Source organism: Eurosta solidaginis, chromosome 2 (genome assembly GCF_040869045.1).
Source record: "Eurosta solidaginis isolate ZX-2024a chromosome 2, ASM4086904v1, whole genome shotgun sequence".
NCBI classification, from domain to species: Eukaryota; Metazoa; Arthropoda; class Insecta; order Diptera; family Tephritidae; genus Eurosta; species Eurosta solidaginis.
Window position 1 is genome coordinate 66,396,382 of NC_090320.1, and position 27,526 is coordinate 66,423,907.

A 27,526-nucleotide genomic window follows, 5' to 3' on the forward strand; every position below is an offset into this window, starting at 1 on the left:
TGTCGAACTACGAGACACTACAAACCTCTTCTTTTAAAACAATGTAGAATGAATTTCGAACTTAACGAACCATTCAGGTGTTTGTGCCAAGTTTATAACTCTCACTCAAACACATTTTATATGTCGGACCCCCTTTTTTCTATAAAAAAGTCTGTTCTTATCTATCTTAATCGTTAATGCTGTATATGTTTGTTTCTATTTTATTAGTTTAGTTTTAACCTCAGCTGATGATATTTCTTCTATAGCTGAGCAAAAAGAAATGCTCTCACTTTTTCATGCTACAATTCTGCTCCACGCTCTGTTTATGTTCAGAGCCGGGGCAGTACAAAAAAAATAAAAATTAGGAGTAATATAGCATTTTCAATCACTGACTTAAACTGTATTTCTGATTAGAAATCAATCAATCATTTTATATTTAGTACATTTACAGTTAAATTATTGTCAGTGGCTTATTTCAAAAGCCTTTTTTAACTATTCGCTACTGAATTATCGTAAACTTTTTTCATTAAAAATACCAAAGCTATTATTAAATTTCACACCTCATCTACCCATGTGTCATCATCATCGGTTGTTCTATTGTTTGTTGTTTCATTCTATTTAGAGGCGTTGACAGTGACAATGACATGTGCGCCTTGGCATGTTTTCCGCCGTTGCACTGATGTTACTCATACGCCCCACGGGAAATTAATCTAACGCATACTCATGCATACCTGTATGTAAATAGGTATGTACTTACAGATATCTATAACTGTAAAACTAACCGAAAAGCAACACCTGCTACTAGAATATTTGTGAGCGAAGGCCCATTGTTCATAGCGCATTTATTGTAAATGTCTTGTTCATATGGCTCATACCTTAATATGTGTACAAACTCACACACATATGGCGAAATCCATGAAAACTTTGACCCTTGTGCATCCTCGAATTTCTATACAGAAGCGTGTAATCTTGAAATTGTTTTTTAAGCAACTTTTCCTAGAGATGTCAATGAAAAGTAGAAGAAAACTTGCCCGTATTAAGAAGTTTCGCTTTCAGTTCTTAATAAACGTCCTGATTAGCTGTAGATTTGATGCTTAGAATAAAGCTTGAGCGCACTGAAGGGTTAAAGTTTAATATAATAAAAAGCTGCAGTAGCGTCAATATACATTGTGATTGTCAGGCGGTGATTAAGACAATAATCTGACACAGTGCTTCATTGAGAAGTGTTCTGAAAGGCAAAAAAGCATTTGAAAATATTATGTTCCTGCTCAAAAACGGATAGAAGGTAACGAAAAGCCCGACGAGTTGGCAAAGGAGGGTGCAACACTCGCTGAATAGACGTCCCAATCTATTTGGTAGAAATCAGAAGGAGACGGAGTTGCATGCGATCCATCAAACAAGAAAGGCCTGTAAAAGCGCTGGGCTTGAAAAAATCCCAAGATTATGTCCTAAAGTTTCTCATATCTCTGAAGACAGGATACTTTAGGCTGAATATGGGCTTACTAACTGGACACTGCATTCTAGCGTCACATGCATATAAGTTAGGCCTCTTACGTAACAGCAGGTGTAGGAAATGCCAGCAGCAGGAATAAATGTTTGAGCACGCTCAATGTTCGTGTCGTGCGCTTGCCAGCTTAAAGCACTAGCTCTTAGGTGCGGCAGAGTTGTCAGATCTCGAGGCAGCAACTAAGCTAGTAAGTGCTAGAAAACTTGTACTATTTACCAAGAGGACGGAGTTATACTTAAACATAAGTCTTGGCATCTGCTTGATTGAGGTTCTTCAGTTTGCCGTCAAACAAATTTTGGTAACACTATGGGCAAGTTCAGTCTATGTGAGGTCTCAATTGACCGGCTAGTTCAACCTAACCTAGGATAACAACTTTCGTTGGGATTTACATATTTTGAAAACGATTAAAAGGTAAGAGGGGGGAGGGGGGTTGATTAGTAAGTTCCTATTTAGCTACTAGTGTGAAACCTTCCACATAGTTCAGAATACCGATATAGTATAACATAATGTGTGATAAGTTACGTTTGTTAGAACCCGGATCGAAAAAATTAGAAAATTCATACTCTCACCACCACAGCTACTCCCACTCCCACTTCCAATCCTACTCCCACTTCCACTCCGACTCACACTATCACTCGCACCCCAACTCTACCCACTGCTCCGTCTTCCACTTCAGCTCCCAGGTTCGGTGGACTTCTCCATATGTATATATCCGTTGTGCTTGTAGCCATTGCAATTGTGGCAATAAAGTGGTGACAGTTTATTCGCTGGTGCTTCTAATGAAAATTGATGCTTTTGTTGGAAAATTCATGCACAGATGCGTTGTAGTACAAAACCATTTATGCTCCTTTTATATAGATTTGAGTTTCATTTTAGTTTTCTAGTTAAAAATTCGTTTTCCTACGTATGCATAGATTTTTTGTGAGTATTTCGTAACTGACAAGTTCATTAATTTCTCTTTGGCTTTCATACACTTTTAGAAGCTTAACGGAGGCAAATTTTCAGATTTTGATGGCTGTGATGATAAAGGAGCGTGCGTATGTAGGTTAGTCATAATTTAGCTTAATAGAGAACAAAGACTAGCCCATAAAGAATATTTCTACTTTTATTCAATATATTGGTAACATGCATTTTATTTCAAATCGCTGAAAATTTGGGAGGTATTATTATCCTTAGTTCATTTGTATCACTATTGTCTTACGTTCATGCATTATGTTATCGGCTTAGGGTTCATCTTTTTCTGGAATAAATTGCTGAAGATACCTTTAAAACTCTTTAAATATTTGTGTCCTTATATAAATACCATGCGATCGATAATGGCCTGCAGAAATTAACGGAAGAAGGATAAGCACGAATATATGGCCCCTACTGCGGATCCACCACCGGTGGTATGCAATAGGCGAGTGAAAGGAGAATTCCGCAAAATGGTTATAGGCACCGAAGCCAATGCGCACCACAAACGATAGAGGCGACATACTGAAAAGTAATTTGCAGTGGGCCAACAGGGTAGTGTTCCTTCTTATGTTGGTCCAACATCAATCAATGTTTTTAATATGGCATTGAGCTCTGAACGTGATATATCAAAGTATGATTGGAGTGTCTTTGATAGGCCACCCTTCTTAGACGATGCGTATATCAGCATCAGCATCCCTTTAAGGAGAGTAGAGAATGAAAAAATCTTTAGAAACCCTAAGTCAAAGGACTAGACCAAAATTCAGGAACATGTAGCAAAGTTGGGCCAGCCCAAAGAAATACGCGTATGATAGAGTACAACAGAGACATGTTCCATGTCTGTGTGAAATATGTTCCAAAATGTTAATGCAGAGGCAGATCCAGGCAAGATTTAAGGTTGATGGACTTTACCGGCGCCCGACATATTCGTGCTGATTTCAGACTTTGTATGAAGGCAAGTCTAAACCACACCCTTCGGGAAAAAATAAATGTCGAAAATCAATGCAAATTTTGAGGAACCTATGACTAGTACTTTGTTACATTACATTTATACTGCATCAAATGCGTCATTTTGGATGAAAAATTCCAAATGCGACATATTTTCTCATACAAATCCCATTTCTGAAATGACTCGTATGAGCGCATTTCATTGCATTCGTCCTGCAAATTGTTATGATTGTTATATATAAACTTTCCAGGATTATAGCTTGCCAGGTATGGTGTAAACATGAAGTGGAATTGTGCATATATATGTACGATCTTTATTTTACATGCCTACATATTTATATTGTATTCAACATTTTCTTTATTTTTAAGATTCAATACACTTTTATTTTGATTTGAAAGGAAACCCTTAACGTTTTATTTGCTCGATTTTCTTTGAAAAGTAAATGTTATTTGATTCCGGAATTCAAACATACATAAATAATTGACTTGTTTATACTCAGTTGAGCAGAGCTCACAGAGTATATTAAGTTTGATTGGATAACGGTTGGTTGTACATATATAAAGGAATCGAGATAGATATAGACTTCCATATATCAAAATAATCAGGTTCGAAAAAAAATTTGATTGAGCCATGTCCGTCCGCCCGTTAACACGATAACTTGAGTAAATTTTGAGGTATCTTGATGAAATTTGGTATGTAGGTTCCTGAGCACTCATCTCAGATCGCTATTTAAAATGAACGATATCGGACTATAACCACGCCCACTTTTTCGATATCGAAAATTTCGAAAAACCGAAAAAGTGCGATAATTCATTACAAAAGACAGATAAAGCGACGAAACATGGTAGATGAGTTGGAGTGATGACGCATAATACAAAATTAGTAAAATTTTGGACAATGGGCATGGCACCGCCCACTTTTAAAAGAAGGTAATTTAAAATTTTTGCAAGCTATAATTTGGCAGTCGTTGAAGATATCATGATGAAATTTGGCAGGAACGTTACTCCTATAGTAATAATATATGTACGCTTAATAAAAATTTGCAAAATCGGATAAGGACCACGCCCACTTTAAAAAAAATTTTTTTTTAAAGTAAAATTTTAACAAAAAATTTAATATCTTTACAGTATATAAGTAAATTATGTCAACATTCAACTCCAGTAATGATATGGTGCAACAAAATACAAAAATAAAAGAAAATTTCAAAATGGGCGGGGCTCCGCCCTTTTTCATTTAATTTGTCTAGGATACTTTTAACGCCATAAGTCGAACAAAAATTAACCAATCCTTTTGAAATTTGGTAGGGGCATAGATTTTATGACGCTAACTGTTTTCTGTGAAAATGGGCGGAATCGATTGATGCCACGCCCAGTTTTTATACACAGCCGTCCGTCTGTCCTTCCGCATGGCCGTTAACACGATAACTTGAGAAAAAATCGACAAATCTTTAATGAACTTAGCTCACGTGCTTACTTGAACTCACTTTATCTTGGTATGAAAAATGAACGAAATCCGACTTTGACCACGCCCACTTTTTCGATATCGAAAATTACGAAAAATGAAAAAAATGCCATAATTCTATAACAAATACGAAAAAAAGGATGAAACATGATTAGGTAATTGGATTGTTTTATTGACGCGAAATATAACTTTAAAAAAACCTTATAAAATGGTTGTGACACCTACCATATTAAGTAGAAGAAAATGAAAATTTCTGCAGGGCGAAATAAAAAACCCTTAAAATCTTGGCAGATATTACATATATAAATAAATTAGCGGTATCCAACAGATGACGTTCCGGGTCACCCTGGTCCACATTTTGGTCGATATCTGGAAAACGCCTTCACATATACAACTACCACCACTCCCTTTTAAAACTCTCAGTAATACCTTTAATTTTATACCCATATCGTACAAACTCATTCTAGAGTCACCCCTGGTCCACCTTTATGTCGATATATCGAAAAGGCGTCCACCTATAGAACTAAGCCCCACGCCCTTTTAAAATACTCATTAACACCTTTCATTTGATACCCATATCGTACAAACATATTCTAAAGTCACCCCTGGTCCACCTTTATGCCGATATCTCGAAAAGGCGAACACCTATAGAACGAAGGCCCACTCCCTTTTAAAAATACTAATTAGCACCTTTTATTTGATACCCATATCGTACAAACAAAGTCTAGAGTCACCCCTGGTCCACCTTTATTGCGATACCTCGAAAAGGCGTCCACCTATAGAACTAAGGCCCACTCCCTTTTAAAATACTCATTAACTCCTTTCGTTTGATACCCATATTGCAAAAACGAATTCTAGAGTCACCCCTGGCCCACCTTTATGGCGATATCTCGAAACGGCGTCCACCTATGGATCTAAGGATTACTCCCTTTTAAAATACTTATTAACACCTTTCTTTTGGTACCCATATTGTACAAACAAATTCTAGGGTCACCCCTGGTCCACCCTTATGGCGATATCTCGAAACGGCGTCCACCTATGGAACTAATGATTACTCACTTTTAGAATACTCATTAACACCTTTCATTTGATACCCATATCGTACAAACGTATTCTAGAGTCACCCCTGGTCCACCTTTATGGCGATATCTCGAAAAGGCGCCCACCTATAAAACAACCACCACTCCCTTTTAAAACCCTCATTAATACCTTTAATTTGATACCCATATCGTACAAACACATTCTAGAGTCACCCCTGGTCCACCTTTATGGCGATATTTCGAAACGGCATCCACCTATAGAACTAAGGCCCACTCCCTTTTAAAATACTCATTAACACCATTCGTTTGATGCCCATATTGTACAAACAAATTCTAGGGTAACCCCTGGTCCACCTTTGTGGCAATATCTCGAAACGGCGTCCACCTATGGAACTAAGGATTACTCCCTTTTATTATACTCATTAACACCTTTCATTTGATACCCATATCGTACAAACGCATTCTAGAGTCAACCCTGATCCACTTTTATGGCTATATCCCTAAATGGCGTCCACCTATAGAACTATGGCCCACTCCCTCATAAAATACTCTTTAATGCCTTTCATTTGATACACATGTCATATAAACACATTCCAGGGTTTCCCTCGGTACATTTTCCTACATGGTTATTTTCCCTTATGTTGTCACCATAGCTCTCAACTGAGTATGTAATGTTCGGTTACACCCGAACTTAACCTTCCTTACTTGTTTTATACTCAGTTGAGCAGAGCTCACAGAGTATATTAAGTTTGATTGGATAACGGTTGGTTGTACTTATATAAAGGAATCGAGATAGATATAGACTTCCATATATCAAAATAATCAGGTTCGAAAAAAAATTTGATTGAGCCATGTCCGTCCGTCCGTCCGCCCGTTAACACGATAACTTGAGTAAATTTTGAGGTATCTTGATGAAATTTGGTATGTAGGTTCCTGAGCACTCATATCAGATCGCTATTTAAAATGAACGATATCGGACTATAACCACGCCCACTTTTTCGATACCGAAAATTTCGAAAAACAGAAAAAGTGCGATAATTCATTACAAAAACAGATAAAGCTACGAAACTTGGTAGATAAGTTGAAGTGATGACGCAGAATACAAAATTAGTAAAATTTTGGACAATGGGCGTGGCACCGCCCACTTTTAAAAGAAGGTAATTTAAAACTTTTGCAAGCTGTAATTTGGCAGTCGTTGAAGATATCATGATGAAATTTGGCAGGAACGTTACTCCTATTACTATATGTACGCTTAATAAAAATTAGCAAAATCGGAGAAGGACCACGCCCACTTAAAAAAAAATTTTTTTTTAAAGTAAAATTTTAACAAAAAATTTAATATCTTTACAATATATAAGTAAATTATGTCAACATTCAACTCCAGTAATGATACGGTGCAACTAAATACAAAAATAAAAGAAAATTTCAAAATGTGCGTGGCTCCGTCCTTTTTCATTTAATTTGTCTAGGATACTTTTAACGCCATAAGTCGAACAAAAATTAACCAATCCTTTTGAAATTTGGTATGAGCATAGATTTTATGACGTTAATTATTTTCTGTGAAAATAGGCGAAATCGGTTGATGCCACGCCTAGTTTTTATACACAGTCGTCCGTCTGTCCTTCCGCATGGCCGTTAACACGATAACTTGAGCAAAAATCGACATATCTTTAATGAACTTAGTTCACGTGCTTACTTGAACTCACTTTATCTTGGTATGAAAAATGAACGAAATCCGACTATGACCACGTTCACTTTTTCGATATCGAAAATTACGAAAAATGAAAAAAATGCCATAATTCTATACCAAATACGAAAAAAGGGATGAAACATGATAAGGTAATTGGATTGTTTTATTGACGCGAAATATAACTTTAAAAAAACCTTATAAAATGGTTGTGACACCTACCATATTAAGTAGAAGAAAATGAAAAATTTCTGCAGGGCGAAATAAAAAACCCTTAAAATCTTGGCAGGTATTACATATATAAATTAATTAGCGGTATCCAACAGATGATGTTCTGGGTCATCCTGGTCCACATTTTGGTCGATATCTGGAAAACGCCTTCACATATACAACTACCACCACTCCCTTTTAAAACTCTCATTAATACCTTTAATTTGACACCCATCTCGTACAAACTCATTCTAGAGTCACCCCTGATCCACCTTTATGGCGATATTTCGAAAATGCGACCACCTATAGAACGAAGGCCCACTCCCTTTTAAAAATACTCATTAACACCTTTCATTTGATACCCACATCGTACAAACAAAGTCTAGAGTCACCCCTGGTCCACCTTTATTGCGACACCTCGAAAAGGCGTCCACCTATAGAACTAAGACCCACTCCCTTTTAAAATACTCATTAACTCCTTTCGTTTGATACCCATATTGTACAAACAAATTCTAGGGTCACCCTGTTCCACCTTTATGGCGATATTTCGAAAATGCGACCACCTATAGAACGAAGGCCCACTCCCTTTTAAAAATACTCATTAGCACCTTTCATTTGATACCCACATCGTACAAACAAAGTCTAGAGTCACCCCTGGTCCACCTTTATTGCGACACCTCGAAAAGGCGTCCACCTATAGAACTAAGGCCCACTCCCTTTTAAAATACTCATTAACTCCTTTCGTTTGATACCCATATTGCACAAACGAATTCTAGAGGCACCCCTGGTCCACCTTTATGGCGATATCTCGAAAAGGCGACCACCTATACAACAAATACCACTCCCTTTTAAAACCCTCATTAATACTTTTAATTTGATACCCATATCGTACAAACACATTCTAGAGTCACCCCTGGTCCACCTTTGTGGCGATATCCCTAAATGGCGTCCACCTATAGAACTAAGGCCCACTCCCTTTTAAAATACTCATTAACTCCTTTCGTTTGATTTCCATAGTGCACAAACGCATTCTAGAGTCACACCTGGTCCACCTTTATGGCGATATCTCGAAAAGGCGACCACCTATACAACAACCACCACTCCCTTTTAAAACCCTCATTAATACCTTTAATTTGATACCCATATCGTAGAAACACATTCTAGAGTTACCCCTGGTTCACCTTTATGGCGATATCCCGAAATGGCGTCCACCTATAGAACTATAGACACTCCCTTTTAAAATACTCATTAACACCATTCGTTTGATGCCCGTATTGTACAAACAAATTCTAGGGTCACCCCTGGTCCACATTTGTGGCGGTATCTCGCAACGGCGTTCACCTATGAAACTAAGGATTACTCCCTTTTAAAATACTCATTAACACCTTTCATTTGATACCCACATCGTACAAACAAAGTTTAGAGTCACCCCTGGTCCACCTTTATTGCGAGACCTCGAAAAGGCGTCCACCTATAGAACTAAGGCCCACTCCCTTTTAAAATACTCATTAACTCCTTTCGTTTGATACCCATATTGCACAAACAAATTCTAGAGTCACCCCTGGTCCATCTTTGTGGCGATATCTCGAAACGGCGTTCACCTATGGAACTAAGGATTACTCCCTTTTAAAATACTGATTAACACCTTTCATTTGATACCCACATCGTACAAACAAAGTCTAGGGTCACCCCTGGTCCACCTTTATTGCGACACCTCGAAAAGGCGTCCACCTATAGAACTAAGGCCCACTCCCTTTTAAAATACTCATTAACTCCTTTCGTTTGATACCCATATTGCACAAACGAATTCTAGAGTCACCCCTGGTCCATCTTTGTGGCGATATCTCGAAACGGCGTTCACCTATGGAACTAAGGATTACTCCCTTTTAAAATACTGATTAACACCTTTCATTTGATACCCACATCGTACAAACAAAGTCTAGAGTCACCCCCATCCACCTTTATTGCGACACCTCGAAAAGGCGTCCACCTATAGAACTAAGGCCCACTCCCTTTTAAAATACTCATTAACTCCTTTCGTTTGATACCCATATTGCACAAACGAATTCTAGAGTCACCCCTGGTCCACCTTTGTGGCGATATCTGGAAACGGCGTTCACCTATGGAACTAAGGATTACTCCCTTTTAAAATACTGATTAACACCTTTCATTTGATACCCACATCGTACAAACAAAGTCTAGAGTCACCCCTAGTCCACCTTTATTGCGACACCTCGAAAAGGCGTCCACCTATAGAACTAGGGCCCACTCCCTTTTAAAATACTCATTAACTCCTTTCGTTTGATACCCATATTGCACAAACGAATTCTAGAGTCACCCCTGGTCCACCTTTGTGGCGATATCTCGCAACGGCGTTCACCTATGGAACTAAGGATTACTCCCTTTTAAAATACTCATTAACACCTTTCATTTGATACCCACATCGTACAAACAAAGTTTAGAGTCACCCCTGGTCCACCTTTATTGCGACACCTCGAAAAGGCGTCCACCTATAGAACTAAGGCCCACTCCCTTTTAAAATACTTATTAACTCCTTTCGTTTGATACCCATATTGCACAAACGAATTCTAGAGTCACCCCTGGTCCACCTTTGTGGCGATATCTCGCAACGGCGTTCACCTATGGAACTAACGATTACTCCCTTTTAAAATACTCATTAACACCTTTCATTTGATACCCACATCGTACAAACAAAGTTTAGAGTCACCCCTGGTCCACCTTTATTGCGACACCTCGAAAAGGCGTCCACCTATAGAACTAGGGCCCACTCCCTTTTAAAATACACATTAACTCCTTTCGTTTGATACCCATATTGCACAAACGAATTCTAGAGTCACCCCTGGTCCACCTTTGTGGCGATATCCCGAAATGGCGTCCACCTATAGAACTATGGACACCCCCTTTTAAAATACTTATTAACACAATTCGTTTGATGCCCATATTGTACAAACAAATTCTATGGTCACCCCTGGTCCACCTTTGTGACGATATCTCGAAACTGCGTCCAGCTATGGAACTAAGGATTACTTCCTTTTAAAATACTCATTAACACCTTTCATTTGATACCCATATCGTACAAACGCATTCTAGAGTCAACCCTCATCCACCTTTATGGCTATATCCCTAAATGGCGTCCACCTATAGAACTATGGCCCACTCCCTCATAAAATACTCTTTAATGCCTTTCATTTGATACGCATGTCATACAAACACATTCCAGGGTTTCCCTCGGTTCATTTTCCTACATGGTTATTTTCCCTTATGTTGTCACCATTGCTCTCAACTGAGTATGTAATGTTCGGTTACACCCGAACTTAACCTTCCTTACTTGTTCAATCATGCTTTGGTATTTTTCATGCACTGAAAAGTGAAGTCTTATGAGCATACGTCGGTTATCTTTTCGCATTTGTTATACGCAGCTGTACTTGTACACAGATTAATATAACGTTGATAGGGTAACGGTTGGTATTAAAGGTATATAGACTTCCACATACATATGTTGTTGTTGTATTACCGAGAAAAATACTCCCGAAGGTTTTGAGGAGAGTTATCGATGTTAATGATCCTTTGCCGGATATAGATTCGGTACGTTCTGGTAACAAAGCACCATTAAGGTACTAGACCGCTCAACTCGGGAACGATTTATATGACCATATTAAACTTTATAGGCCATCCCGCCCCCACCTCTTGTTCCATGAGGAGCTTGGGGTCGCCTTACCACTTTCATATAAAAATCATCAGTGTCGAAAAAAATTTGATTAATACATGTCCGCCCGTCTGTCCGTTTTTTCGTTCGTTAGCATGATAACTTGAGCAAATATCTTTAACAAATTCAGTATACGGGCCTATCTGGACCTAGAATAGATTGGTATTGAAAATTAGCGAAATCGGACGATAACCACGTCCACCTTTGGGATATCGAAAATTAAAAAAAAAAATGGAAAAAATTAGCTAATTCAAAAACGAATACCACTAAGCTAATGAAATTTGGTAGGTGGATTGATTTTATGACGCAAAATATAAATTTCAAAAAAATTTTGAATATGGGCGTGGCACAGCCCACATTTAGAAGAAAAAAATTTGAAAGTTTAATAACCCGTATATCAAAAGCCGTACAAGATTTATATTGCAATTTGGCAGAGACACTATCCTTGCCAGATATTAAAGACTAATAGCGTTTTCTTTTCTGAAATAAATTGTTGCCTAAGTAAATGGTAAAGCCTTAATAGAGTTACCCCTACCCCAGAAAATTTTAAACAATTATAGTGCATACAAACAACATTTCAACTCACCATATTCACTCATATTAACAGAGTATATGTGGAACTTAAGAGCGAATTGAGAATTTCACAGAGTTGCACTGCCACACCGCCATTTTATAGATGGTAAAAGTCTAACGCTTTTGCGTTGCGAGCAGGCAACAATTTTCACAAAAGAACGAAATACCCCGTAAATGCGTTGCCTGTTTTTTAGAATAGAACAACAACCCTTACGCCGCGTACAAAAAGCGTAACACTTTAGCCAGAAAAGAAAACGCTATAAGTGAATAACTCTATGTTATTTAACTACATTTGACTGATATTCTACCATAGTAGTGGTATGATTGAGCTTAGAACAAAACTCAAAAAAATTTTAAAATGGGTGTGACCCGCCTCTTTTTTGGTACTCTTTTCAAAATACGTTTAACGCCATAAATCGAACATAAATCTTCCAATCCGAACTAAATTTGGGATACAAATTTTTTTCATAGCTACAACTGTTAAGCTGCATATTTAAACGCTCAAGTTCATTAGTGGCAGCCTCTGTATCCATTTTGTTTCTTATGAACGAAAATGAGTTCAGAATAGAACCATATATGTATTTTCCACAGCCTTTATAACACTATTACCCACACAAAGCAAACAACAACGGCAGCTGGGTATATAATGTACGGTTTCAACCGAATTTAGACTTTCTTACTTGTTTTCAATTGCTTAAAGCAACATATTATATCGAAATGGGTTTTTAATGGAAATCAATATTTGTCTACACACGTTTAAGTAACATAAGCGTATTAATGTATGTAGCGCTATGTATGTGAGAAATGTGTAGGTTTGATGTCAGACTGGAACTCACATAGAGCAATAATATGTTTATATCATATATTTTGTTTATTTGCATACATAATCTTTTGAAAGATTTGTGAAGCCACGGGCAAAGTCTGCATTTCCTAGAATAATTTTAATCAGGGACGTATGCAGAAAATATTTCTTTAACTAACTTTTTCCCAGTCAGGCAGCATCTTTAACAGAGGTATATGTCAGCCAAGTACATTTTTCCAACCACGACAGCTGGAACTTTAATTTCTTCCTTTTACTGGAAAAATAAAAGAGTTACCTGGTATCCACACACTTACAAGAAGCTCATACATTTCGGCCTCGTCGAGTTTTCTTATACAAAACTGTTTCACACCATTATTTCTACCTTTCAATTCGATCAACTTCTACAAGTAGAGTATTCAACTATATACTGAAAGCACCCCGATATTCAGCTCACAAAAGACTATTAATCGTTTCAGTATGACAGATTTCTAGCGTACCACGACGTCTTTGAAAGTTAATATCGAAAAAACCGGCATTTATACTCCGAACGTTTCGATTGTTTCCATACAACGTGTATATGCAAGGCACAATTTTGAGAGTAAATAGACGAGGTGCGTTTATATTGCGTTGAACCGTTGGTAATTTTTGAAAATAAAAAGCTGTTAACATTGATAAATTTTAGTGGATGGGAGGATGATTCAAAAACTTAATTCGAAGAGTTTACTCACCCGTTTACACTTATAAGTTTTACTATGGGGGTAGCTCTAGACATCTACCGTGAGCAAACCAAAAACCTTTTACCACAATTTTTCCATTATCTGGCCACTCGAGATATCCAGCTCCCCTGCCACTTATTTTGACTGGGAGAAAAGGACATGAAGGAATACGAAAGACTCGTCACTAGTAGGAAGGCACTGGACAAACATATATTTCTATGAAATTTTTGGTTTACGGACCCCTTGTTGTTGTTGTAGCCCGATGGCCTTGGGGAGTGTTACCGATGTTGATGGTCTTTTGCCGCCCTCCCACCTCCTAGATCCATGAGGAACCTGCGGCCACCTGACCCTCGGCTGTTAAAGTAACAGGATTCGCCACGGGTAGGTGAGGTTGACAATTGGGTTGGATAAGCTATATTTTGCGCTGACCTTGCCAGGGTTCCATACACATGCCCTTTAATCAATTTGGTATTTTAGTCGCCTCTTACGACAAGCATACCTGCCGCGGGTACATTCTAAGGCCCCTAATCCACTTGGGGCCCCTCATTAGGCAGACATTTTTTTAAATCTCTCTTTCATCATTCTGAATTTAGGTCCACTCCCTTCTGTGATGAGTGAGATCATGGAAAGATGATTAGCAAAACTAAGTATGTAGGCGCATGGATGTGGTCTTAAGCGAAATGGTGTATTTGGCCATAAATGTTGGTATGGTTTTATAACGCAGTGATGCATTCATTGCTGACATGTGGCTCTATAATGTGCTGGGAAGCTCTTAGTAAGAACAACAATCTTACTTTACTTACCTACTTACTTAATTGGCCCTTAAACGTTTAAACTGTTATGGCCGTCCAACAAGGCTCTCCAGTCGCTTCTCTTCTCTGACAGCCGGCGCCAATTGGTCACACCAAGTGATTTTAAGTCGCTTTCAACCTTTCTTCCAGCAGAGTGGGGGCCGCGCTCTACCTTAGGCGGGTTCCGATAGAAACACCTTCTTGGCCGGAGCGTCATCTTTCATTCGCAAACATGGCCTAGCCAGCGCAGCTGCTGCAATTTTACTTGCTTCGAGAAAATTCAGCGCACTGCCTGTGCTGATGCCACCGAAACCTGTCGCACCTACCCCGCGGCGGCTTTAGAATCCATACTAAATCTGCCTCCGATAGATATGCACTCATTATGTACGCAGCGAATCTGCGTGCTGGGAGGATACTCAAAAAGGCAGAAACTTTTAATTCCGATAATATTCATAATAAACTGTTTAAACAAATATGCATATTCCGCATAATGACCACTGTAAAAGTTGTAAAGACGTAACTGTAAAAAGACTGCTTTCCTGTTTTTCGCAATTCACGTCTATAGCTAGAAGACATTTAAAATGCTTCGAAAAAACCTTTTTGGAAAATCTGAGATTACAAATATTTTTGTTTTAATAAACACCTCAGGCTGGCAGTCGCACTTGTCCGACGTAGCACTTAAAAGGCACAAACGAGTTTCATGGCATACAAATTGCTTTTCATTGGTTTCGTGGGCAACATGGTTCGCAGGCATTGTACCTAGTCATCTACCCTAACAGAATTCAGCGCAATGCGTGCTTTAGCACCTTTGGATTCTGTCATACCTCATATTTCAGGCATTGTAATAAAATTTTGATAGTGGCATCACCTTCAGTTGGACGAGTTGTTTCTGTGGCATCAAAGCATCTTCTAAATAGCTACTTGGTTCGCAACAATTCTGACTACCTTTGTGCTGACCTTGAATTCAAATTTCTGGGAACCCTAATAGAAGAAATTCTATTTATCTTAAAAGGCTAAGATAAGTTTTTTTCTATCGTTTTATTGTAAAATTGAAACCGAAGTTGAAATTGAAGCCAAGAAAGAATCAAAACTGCACAGTTATTTTGAAACGGTGTCATTTGAATTCAAAATGTATAGTTTCCGTATAAAATTAGAAAGTATTTTGATTTTTCATAGTTATTTCGGTTTACGCTTTAACATTAATTTTCAGAGCCATACATACTTACACATATGTACATATGTATGTATTTGGATGTACATTCAGCCACATGTAGCAACAAATAAAATGTACGCTACAAATTGAAGTATAAATGCAACAGTGCAAATTTGCCATTTTTAGAAAAATTCCAAGCACGTGGTTTAGCTTTTTAATGGGCGCAAGCTTTGCGCTTTTGTAATGCATTTTACTTGTTATTTCCTGGGAATAATTCGTAAATTCATTTCTTTGCTTTGCTTTGCTCTACTTTGGTTTTGCTTGCTTTGCTTATCAGAAACATTTGTGTTGGTATAGAAAAAAACGTTGGCAGAACGTTTAACGGTAATAAATACATTTGATTTGGATCCTTGCCAACTCCAACGTGGTGTCACTTATTGCTGCACAGAGGCGCACATTCACACAGTTGCGACTAAATACATACATACATATTTGAAAATATATACCCCAGCTCCAGTTGAAATGTGAGACCAAAGGAAAGCACTCAACTTACTTTACTATTAAACACACTGATTATATGGGATACGGAAACATCTTCGTTAGCATTATGATGAGAACCGTCTATTTAGCTGCTTTATCCAGATATGTATAAGTAGAGCCTTAGCCTAATCCTTATTAGGTTGGTAAACAGCACGTTAGCAAAACACACTATCTAATCCTTCCAGAAGAACAAACCGCAGACTACATAGGGAGACACGATTCACTCTGACCGCGCTTCGTTCTGTATACTATAACGAGTTAAACTCTTACTTTACCAGAATCAACACCAATATAATTGGAGCATGACCTGCATGCGATGAGTTCCCGCATGGCACCTACATTTTTATACTCAGTTGAGCAGAGCTCACAGAGTATATTAAGTTTGATTGGATAACGGTTGGTTGTACAGGTATAAAGGAATCGATATAGATATAGACTTCCATATATCAAAATCATCAGGATCGAAAAAAAATTTGATTGAGCCATGTCCGTCCGTCCGTCCGTCCGTCTGTCCATTAACACGATAACTTGAGTAAGTTTAGAGGTATCTTGATGAAATTTGGTATGTGGGTTCCTGAGCACTCATCTCAGATCGCTATTTAAAATGAACAATATCGGACTATAACCACGCCCAATTTTTCGATATCGAAAATTTCGAAAAACCGAAAAAGTGCGATAATTCATTACCAAAGACGGATAAAGCGATGGAGCTTGGTAGGTGAGTTGAACTGATGACGCAGAATAGAAAGTTAGTAAAATTTTGGACAATGGACGTGGCACCGCCCACTTTTAAAAGAACGTAATTTAAAGTTTTGCAAGCTGTAATATGGCAGTCGTTGAAGATATCATGATGAAATTTGGCAGGGACGTTACTCCTATTACCATATGTATGCTTAATAAAAATTAGCTAAATCGGAGAACGGCCACGCCCACTTTTTTTAAAGTCAAATTTTAACAAAAAATGTAATATCTTTACAGTATAAAAGTAAATTATGTCAACATTCAACTCCAGTAGATAATTATATGGTGCAAGAAAATGCAAAATAAAAGAAAATTTCAAAATGGGCGTGGCTCCGCCCTTTTTCATTTAATTTGTCTAGGATACTTTTAATGCCATAATCGAATAAAAATTTACCAATCCTTGTGAAATTTGGTAGGGGCTTAGATTCTGGGACAATAACTTATATCTGTGAAAAAGGGCGAAATCGGTTGAAGCCACGCCCAGTTTTTATACACGGTATACCGTCTGTCCTTCCGCTCGGCCGTTAACACGATAACTTAAGCAAAAATCGATATATCTTTACTAAACTCAGTTCACGTACTTATCTGAACCCACTTTGTATTGGTATAAAAAATGGCCGAAATCCGACTATGACCACGCCCACTTTTTCGATATCGAAAATTACCAAAAACGAAAAAAATGCCATAATTCTATACCAGATGCGAAAAAAGGGATGAAACATGGTATTTGGATTGGTTTATTGACGCAAAATATAACTTTAGAAAAAAACTTTGTAAAATGGGTGTGACACCTACCATATTAAGTAGAATGAAATGAAAAAGTTCTGCAGGGCGAAATAAAAAACCCTTGAAATCTTGGCAGGAATACTGTTCGTGGTATTATATATATAAATAAATTAGCGATATCCAACAGATGATATTCTGGATCACACTGGTCCACATTTCGGTCGATATCTGGAAAACGCCTTCACATATACAGCTACCACCATTCCCTTTTAAAAGCCTCATTAATACCTTTAATTTGATACCCATATCGTACGAACACATTCGTGAGTCACCCCTGGTCCCCTTTATGGCGATATATCGAAAAGGCGACCATCTATAAAACAAAACTCCACGCCCTTTTAAAATACTCATTAACACTTTTCATTTGAAACCCATATCGTACAAACATATTCTAGAGTCACCCCTGGTCCACCTTTATGGCGATATCTGGAAAAGGCGACCACCTATAGAACTAAGGCCCACTCCCTTTTAAAAAGACTCATTAGCGCCTTTCATTTGATACCCATATCGTACAAACAAAGTCTAGAGTCACCCCTGGTTTATGGCGATATCTCGAAAAAGCGACCACCTATACAACTACCACCACTCCCTTTTAAAACCCTCACTAATACCTTTAATTTGATACCCATATCGTACAAACACATTCTAGAGTCATCCATGGTCCATCTTTATGGCGATATCTCGAAAAGACGTCCGCCTATAGAACTAAGGCCCACTCCCTTTTAAAATACTCATTAGCACCTTTCGGTTGATACCGATATTGTACAAACGCATTCTAGAGTCACCCCTGGTCCACCTTTATGCCGATATCTCGAAAAGGCGACCACCTATACAACTACCACCACTCCCTTTTAAAACCCTCATTAATACCTTTAATTTTATACCCATATCGTACAAACACATTCTAGAGTGACCCCTGGTCCACGCTTATGGCAATATCTAGAAAAGGCGTCCACCTATAGAACTAAGCCCCACGCCCTTTTAAAATACTCATTAACACCTTTCGTTTGATACCCATATTGTACAAACGCATTCTAGAGTCACCCCTGGTCCACCTTTATGCGCATATCTCGAAAAGGCGCCACCTATACAACTACCACCACTCCCTTTTAAAACCCTCATTAATACCTTTATTTTGATACCCATATCGTACAAACACATGCTAGAGTCACCCCTGGTCCACCATTATGGCGATATCTCGAAAAGGCATCCACCTATAGAACTAAGCCCCACGCCCTTTTAAAATACTAATTAACACCTTTCGTTTGATACCCATATCGTACAAACATATTCCGGGGTCACCCCTGGTCCACCATAATGGCGATATCTCGAAAAGGCGTCGACCTATAGAACTAAACCCCACGCCCTTTTGAAATGTTCATTAACACCTTTCGTTTGATACCCATATTGTACAAACGCATTCTAGAGTCACCCCTGGTCCACCTCTATGGCGATATCTCGAAAAGGCGTCCAACTATAGAACTAAGGCCACTCCCTTTTAAAATGTTCATTAACCCCTTTCACTTGATACCCACATCGTACAAACAAATTCTAGAGTCAGCCCTGATCCACTTTTATGGCGATATCCCTAAATGGCGTCCACCTATAGAACTATGGCCCACTCCCTCATAAAATACTCTTTAATGCCTTTCGTTTGATACACATGTCATACAAACACATTCCAGGATTACCCTCGGTTCATTTTCCTACATGGTTATTTTCCCTTATGTTGTCACCATAATGTTCGGTTACACCCGAACTTAACCTTCCTTACTTGTTTTCAATTGCAATGTGGAACCTATGCCTCTAACAACAGCATCCCTGTGGTCCAAGCCTGTTTAAATTGCTAGTTTCCTTTGACTCCCGTTAGACAACTTTAATGACAATATGTGAGTGGTCGCACCTTAACGTAGGGTGAAGTACTGTTAATACAACAATAACAGCATGCTACGCAGGGCATCGGGTCGCACTGGTTCCCTGATCTGGCAGTCTAAATATTTTAATCCGTAAACTATCGATCCAGCATAACTGTCATTCGCTTGTGCGTATGTAAAAGAAAACAGAAAACTATTGCACACAAATTAACCAAGGTCCCAACCATAGTTTGTTTGACATTACCTTATATGAGATATTAAAAAAACTGATTCAGCGATAGTTGGCGCATTTTGCATAATCCTCCTTCTTGAGTACTGGACAAATACACTTCTTCGCTTTCTTTTACATGGAGTTTCAACGGAAACTAGCAATCTAGTGCAATTCCTAGGTGTTTTGTGCTACACTTTTTTGTAGGGTAACTTCTCCCATTCCAGGTCTAATCCATTTGGGAGCCTGATATTTAAAGGAAATAATAGTCAGTGTTTTCCACGTTGGCGGTTAACCCGACTACACATGCCCAGACATATACCGACCGGAGCACCTGGTCCTGCACAGACCTGATTGTTCGCGAAAATCTGCCATTTGTGATGACTCAAATGTCATTTGCAGTCGCCGTGTATTTGATTGGTGCTTTGCCGAATCGCCCAAGCAATGGGTTTATGACCATCTTCAACAGCATTTCTTCACTCTGCGACTCTCCTCTGTTTACATATTTTGTGGCCTCCAATAGACCCTCTTGCGCAGTGATATCTTTACTCTTAGCATGAAGCCGATTAAATTTGTTACGGCCGAATATACTTCATATAGTTGAAACCCAGGACATATTCATTATGTTCCTGGGATTTCTCTATATCTATAACTACTCTATGCAAAGCTGTATCGACAGAATTGCCATTGGTTTATGCATGTTCATATTTGAATTAACATTGTGGCGAGTATAAGCAGTTCCGATACGTCACTTTGCCGTTAATAATAAATGCTGAACCACAACAACATCAAGGCAACAGATGAAATAGTAAACACCCACACATGCATGTAGACAACAATAAAGAGCGCATTTTACATTGCAGATAAAAGGCAACAGGGAATATGATATGCAGAAATGTACAGCGCATATTAATCAGTCATAAACATACATTTACATAGTGTGGCGAATGTTAACAATTTGTGCATGTAAACATCAAAGCAAGTAGCCCCACATCCATGCAAATAGGAAAGTTATGAGCGAGGAGATTATTCCACATACACACATGCAGTCATCGCTCAAGAGCAGAATTTATTACTCACACATACCCATGCATACAATTAGAAGATAAAAGTAAATACCACTACCCGTTACATAAAGGAGAGATAAATATGCAGCTGTTCATGAAAAGTCTAGACCCTTGGAGATTTATGCGAATGAGGCAACGGAGAGTATAAAAGCAGCGCAAGCTGAGGAATTATCAAGCAGTTTAATTTTGTCTACTTTTTGGTGAAGTACGCGAGTATTGTAATTGTGACATACTACTGCCACATTAGTGCTGTAAATAAAAATATTTTGCCATACTGAATATTAGAGTTATTTTTTCGACAGTTCAGCGATTCGAACGATAACAGAAAGTGCAGAATAATCAAGAGCTTCTAAGATTCTTTACAATGTATGATAATAAGGAAGTATAAGGACCACGGAAAATTTAGTCTACTTGCAAAAACAATTTTATCAATCTCTCTGTTCATCGCACTCCTTATTCTTCACCTTCTTCATCTTCTTTCGTTACCGATCTCACTATAATTCTACCTCAGATCCCACTCCAACTCTAATCACTTTTATTTATAGATACTCTTCCTCTAACATTTCCTTTTGCTCTTCCACTCCCTCCCTTTATTTTACAAGCGTTTATAGAAAATTGTTAATGGGACTTTGTTAATTATTGCTGAGTACATATTTTGAGAATGCGAAAAGGGTATATTTTGCTTATTTTCAAATGGACTAAGGCTTCCCAACTCCTAATTCATACTTTCATATGAATGTGCATACATTTGTAGAGCAAGTGTTTATGTACAAATTTTTCTGTTGCTTCAAGCGTAATTCTTGTTGCATTTTTGCTATAACATTTAAAAAATTGGAGCACAATCGCTTAAAAAATACAAAGCAATGACGCAAAGGACGAGATATATTTACGATATGCATAAGCATTTTATTTGTGTTCATATTTGTATGAGCAGATAATCTGGATCAACTTTTCAAAGGCAAAGCATCTTAAATTCATTCTTCATAAATTAGCAAGGTCTTCGCACCTTTAAGCGAATCTACAGATATCCGCATCTGCTATATAAAAGCAATCTCTGATAGGATAGTGGCAGAAAATTAATAATGTTAAGAAGAGTACTTGACGTTCGATGATCAAGGCCTATTGAGTAATCAAGCTACACTTTGGTAGATTTCTGGTTTTAACCTTGTTTTTAGAATATAACATTAACTACTATTGACTGATTTGAAATGTAAACCATTAACGATGTCTCATTGATAATATCAATCCTTGTATATTTATATGCCCGGAATTGTCTTGGAAACGACTGAGCACTTTTTGGTGCTATTTAATACATTGATAGTGCATTATACCCTTTTGCTTAGGTGTTGTCACTGATAGAGGTTTTAAAAAGTCAAACTTTCGGCATATGCAGATGACATTTCAGTCATCATAAGCGGCAGATGCCTAACAACAATCAACCCTCTCACTTCGAGATGTATATATATGCCTAGGCATCTCGAGTCTGGTTAACCGCAAACGCTGGAGAACCGATATAGTATTGCTTACTAGAAAATATAAGGTCCCTGAGCCAAAGCTTGGAGGTGTAACTCTACAAAAGTAAAACAACACAAAGTATCTAGGAGTTATACTAGATAGTAAGTTGTCGTGGAAGCTCCATATGGAAGAGTGAGCGAAGAAAGCCTTCGCGGCACTGCATGCATGTAAGAGGATGTTAGGATGCACGTTGGGCCTATAACCCAACCACTCTCATTGGGTATATACAACAATTTTTTTTAACTTTACTATGGGGTCGTTATATGGTGGACAACCGCACAAAAAGTACGTACACCAAAAGACTTGATAGGGTGTGCAAACCATCAACGATTAGCATAACAGGAGCTTTAAAAACTACCCCGACAGCAGCATTGCATGCCATTCTAAACATCCCGCCTACAGAACTAACGGCCAAAAACATCGTGTTAGCAACTGCAACAAGGCTTAAGGCATTGGAGCAGCTAGAGTGCAGATGGTTTGGCCATAGCCATATATGGTCCCTTTGGGGCTACCATTGAGCCGAAATGTTGGTGACAGGGTGCAGATAAGGCAAAAAATACCACACTCGTGTATACCGATGGTTCTAAATCAGCGGAATGGATCGGGTCTGCTGTTTACTGTGTCGATCCAGAAATAAGTAATCCTTCAGGCGTCAGATTACTGCAGCGTGTTTCAGGCGGAAATTATAGCAGGGAAGAAAACAGCAGAAATTCTGGAGGTAGCGTGCTTAAGCTGCAGTCGCTTCAATAAATATATTGATAGTAAGGTGGCGATTAAGACAATAATCTCACACAGTACTTAATTATAAAGTGTCCGGGCTTACAAAGGAGCATTCTGAAAAACATCGCTCAGGCCAGACCATACATTTCAATTGGATTCCCGGTCATAAAGGAATAAAAAGGTAATAAAAAGTCGAAATCAAATGGAAACAGGAGTTGTATATGATCTATCAAGCAGAGAAGACGTGGAAAGAGGCCTGGCGCTGCACAATTTTTGGATCATGTGGAAATACGACGATAAAAGACTCACAAAGTGGCTATATCTCTGAAGAGAGAAGACTCAATGCACATGATGGGTATACTAACTGTCCACTGCCTTCTGGCATCAGAAACGGTTGAGCAAGTTCTGTGTTCGTGTACTGCGCTCGCCAGGTCAAGGCTGCAGCTGTTAGTATTTGCCAAGAGGACGGGGTTATTTTGAAACAAAGGTCCTGGAACCTGATTGGGGTAGTTCAGTTTGGTAGTCGAACAAGTTTTAGTAACAATTCAATTGTACCCACACTATGGACACATTAAATCTATGTGAGGTCATTATCGACCGGCACATTCAACTTTTCCTGAGTCAAACTAACTTTGAGTTAATTAATTAACAATTGTTTTTTTTTTTTTTTGTTTTTACCGGCATATTGATAAATGATGGCCTTGAGCTCGAACCGAACCTTGAATCATTTATCAATAGGCCGGTAAAAACAAAATAAAATTGTTAATAAACCATGAGCACTTGGGAATGTCAAACAAAGTAATTGACAATAAACAAAAATCCAGCATTATCAGTGATTTGCACCAGATGGCGCTACACTGAATAAATATAATTGGTAAAAAGGAATAAAAGTAGCAAATTTGCCAGTCAAACAAACCACCGCTGTATAGCTAAATGGTTAGCGCAGCATGCCTAAAGCGTACTGATGATGAAGGCTTAGCACACTTCGAAATGGATCTATCTGCGCAGCTATGGCAGGTTGTCTGAAAAATTGTCTACTTACTATTCCAAAAACAAAATACATTTGTCAAATTTAGAAAAATTAAAAAATACCAATAATTATCATTAGAAAAAAATTATTGTTTTGGCCTTGAGCTCGAACCGAACCTTGAATCATTTATCAATAGGCTGGTAAAAACAAAAAAAAAAAATTGTTAATAAACCATGAGCACTTGGGAATGTCAAACAAAGTAATTGACAATAAACAAAAATCCAGCATTATCAGTGATTTGCACCAGATGGCGCTACACTGAATAAATGTAATTGGTAAAAAGGAATAAAAGTAGCAAATTTGCCAGTCAAACAAGCCACCGCTGTATAGCTAAATGGTTAGCGCAGCATGCCTAAAGCGTACTGATGATGAAGGCTTAGCACACTTCGAAATGGATCTATCTGCGCAGCTATGGCAGGTTGTCTGAAAAATTGTCTACTTACTATTCCAAAAACAAAATACATTTGTCAAATTTAGAAAAATTAAAAAATACCAATAATTATCATTAGAAAAAAATTATTGTTTTGGCCTTAAGCTCGAACCGAACTTTGAATCATTTATCAATAGGCTGGTAAAAACAAAAAAAAAATTGTTAATAAACCATGAGCACTTGGGAATGTCAAACAAAGTAATTGATAATAAACAAAAATCCAGCATTATCAGTGATTTGCACCAGATGGCGCTACACTGAATAAATGTAATTGGTAAAAAGGAATAGAAGTAGCAAATTTGCTAGTCAAACAAACCACCGCTGTATAGCTAAATGGTTAGCGCAGCATGCCTAAAGCGTACTGATGATGAAGGCTCAGCACCCTTCGAAATGGATCTATCTGCGCAGCTATGGCAGGTTGTCTGAAATATTGTCTATTTACTATTCCAAAAACAAAATACATTGTTCAAATTTAGAAAAATTAAAAAATAACAATAATTATCATTAGAAAAATATTATTGTTTTGCCCTTGAGCTCGAACCGAACCTTGAATCATTTATCAATAGGCTGGTAAAAACAAAAAAAAAAATTGTTAATAAACCATGAGCACTTGGGAATGTCAAACAAAGTAATTGACAATAAACAAAAATCCAGCATTATGAGTGATTTGCACCAGATGGCGCTACACTGAATAAATATAATTGGTAAAAAGGAATAGAAGTAGCAAATTTGCTAGTCAAACAAACCACCGCTGTATAGCTAAATGGTTAGCGCAGCATGCCTAAAGCGTACTGATGATGAAGGCTTAGCACACTTCGAAATGGATCTATCTGCGCAGCTATGGCAGGTTGTCTGAAAAATTGTCTACTTACTATTCCAAAAACAAAATACATTTGTCAAATTTAGAAAAATTAAAAAATAACAATAATTATCATTAGAAAAAAATTATTGTTTTGGCCTTGAGCTCGAACCGAACCTTGAATCATTTATCAATAGGCTGGTAAAAACAAAAAAAAAAAATGTTAATAAACCATGAGCACTTGGGAATGTCAAACAAAGTAATTGACAATAAACAAAAATCCAGCATTATCAGTGATTTGGACCAGATGGCGCTACACTGAATAAATATAATTGGTAAAAAGGAATAAAAGTAGCAAATTTGCCAGTCAAACAAACCACCGCTGTATAGCTAAATGGTTAGCGCAGCATGCCTATAGCGTACTGATGATGAAGGCTTAGCACCCTTCGAAATGGATCTATCTGCGCAGCTATGGCAGGTTGTCTGAAATATTGTCTACTTACTATTCCAAAAACAAAATACATTTTTCAAATTTAGAAAAATTAAAAAATAACAATAATTATCATTAGAAAAAAATTATTGTTCTGGCCTTGAGCTCGAATCGAGCCTTGAATCATTTATCAATAGGCCGGTAAAAAAAAAAAAAAAAATTGTTAATAAACCATGAGCACTTGGGAATGTCAAACAAAGTAATTGACAATAAACAAAAATCCAGCATTATCAGTGATTTGCACCAGATGGCGCTACACTGAATAAATATAATTGGTAAAAAGGAATAGAAGTAGCAAATTTGCTAGTCAAACAAACCACCGCTGTATAGCTAAAGGGTTAGCGCAGCATGCCTAAAGCGTACTGATGATGAAGGCTCAGCACCCTTCGAAATGGATCTATCTGCGCAGCTATGGCAGGTTGTCTGAAATATTGTCTACTTACTATTCCAAAAACAAAATACATTTTTCAAATTTAGAAAAATTAAAAAATAACAATAATTATCATTAGAAAAAAATTATTGTTCTGGCCTTGAGCTCGAATCGAACCTTGAATCATTTATCAATAGGCCGGTAAAAACAACAAAAAAAATTGTTAATAAACCATGAGCACTTGGGAATGTCAAACAAAGAAATTGACAATAAACAAAAATCCAGCATTATGAGTGATTTGCACCAGATGGCGCTACACTGAATAAATATAATTGGTAAATAGGGATAGGAGTAGCAAATTTGCCAGTCAAACAAACCACCGCTGTATAGCTAAATGGTTAGCGCAGCATGCCTAAAGCGTACTGATGATGAAGGCTCAGCACCCTTCGAAATGGATCTATCTGCGCAGCTATGGCAGGTTGTCTGAAATATTGTCTACTTACTATTCCAAAAACAAAATACATTTTTCAAATTTAGAAAAATTAAAAAATAACAATAATTATCATTAGAAAAAAATTATTGTTCTGGCCTTGAGCTCGAATCGAGCCTTGAATCATTTATCAATAGGCCGGTAAAAACAAAAAAAAAAAATTGTTAATAAACCATGAGCATTTGGGAATGTCAAATAAAGTAATTGACAATAAACAAAAATCCAGCATTATGAGTGATTTGCACCAGATGGCGCTACACTGAATAACTATAATTGGTAAAAAGGAATAAAAGTAGCAAATTTGCCAGTCAAACAAGCCACCGCTGTATAGCTAAATGGTTAGCGCAGCATGCCTAAAGCGTACTGATGATGAAGGCTTAGCACACTTCGAAATGGATCTGCGCAGCTATGGCAGGTTGTCTGAAATATTGTCTACTTACTATTCCAAAAACAAAATACATTTTTCAAATTTAGAAAAATTAAAAAATAACAATAATTATCATTAGAAAAAAATTATTGTTCTGGCCTTGAGCTCGAATCTAGCCTTGAATCATTTATCAATAGGCCGGTAAAAACAAAAAAAAAAAATTGTTAATAAACCATGAGCATTTGGGAATGTCAAATAAAGTAATTGACAATAAACAAAAATCCAGCATTATGAGTGATTTGCACCAGATGGCGCTACACTGAATAAATATAATTGGTAAAAAGGAATAAAAGTAGCAAATTTGCCAGTCAAACAAGCCACCGCTGTATAGCTAAATGGTTAGCGCAGCATGCCTAAAGCGTACTGATGATGAAGGCTTAGCACACTTCGAAATGGATCTATCTGCGCAGCTATGGCAGGTTGTCTGAAATATTGTCTACTTACTATTCCAAAAACAAAATACATTTTTCAAATTTAGAAAAATTAAAAAATA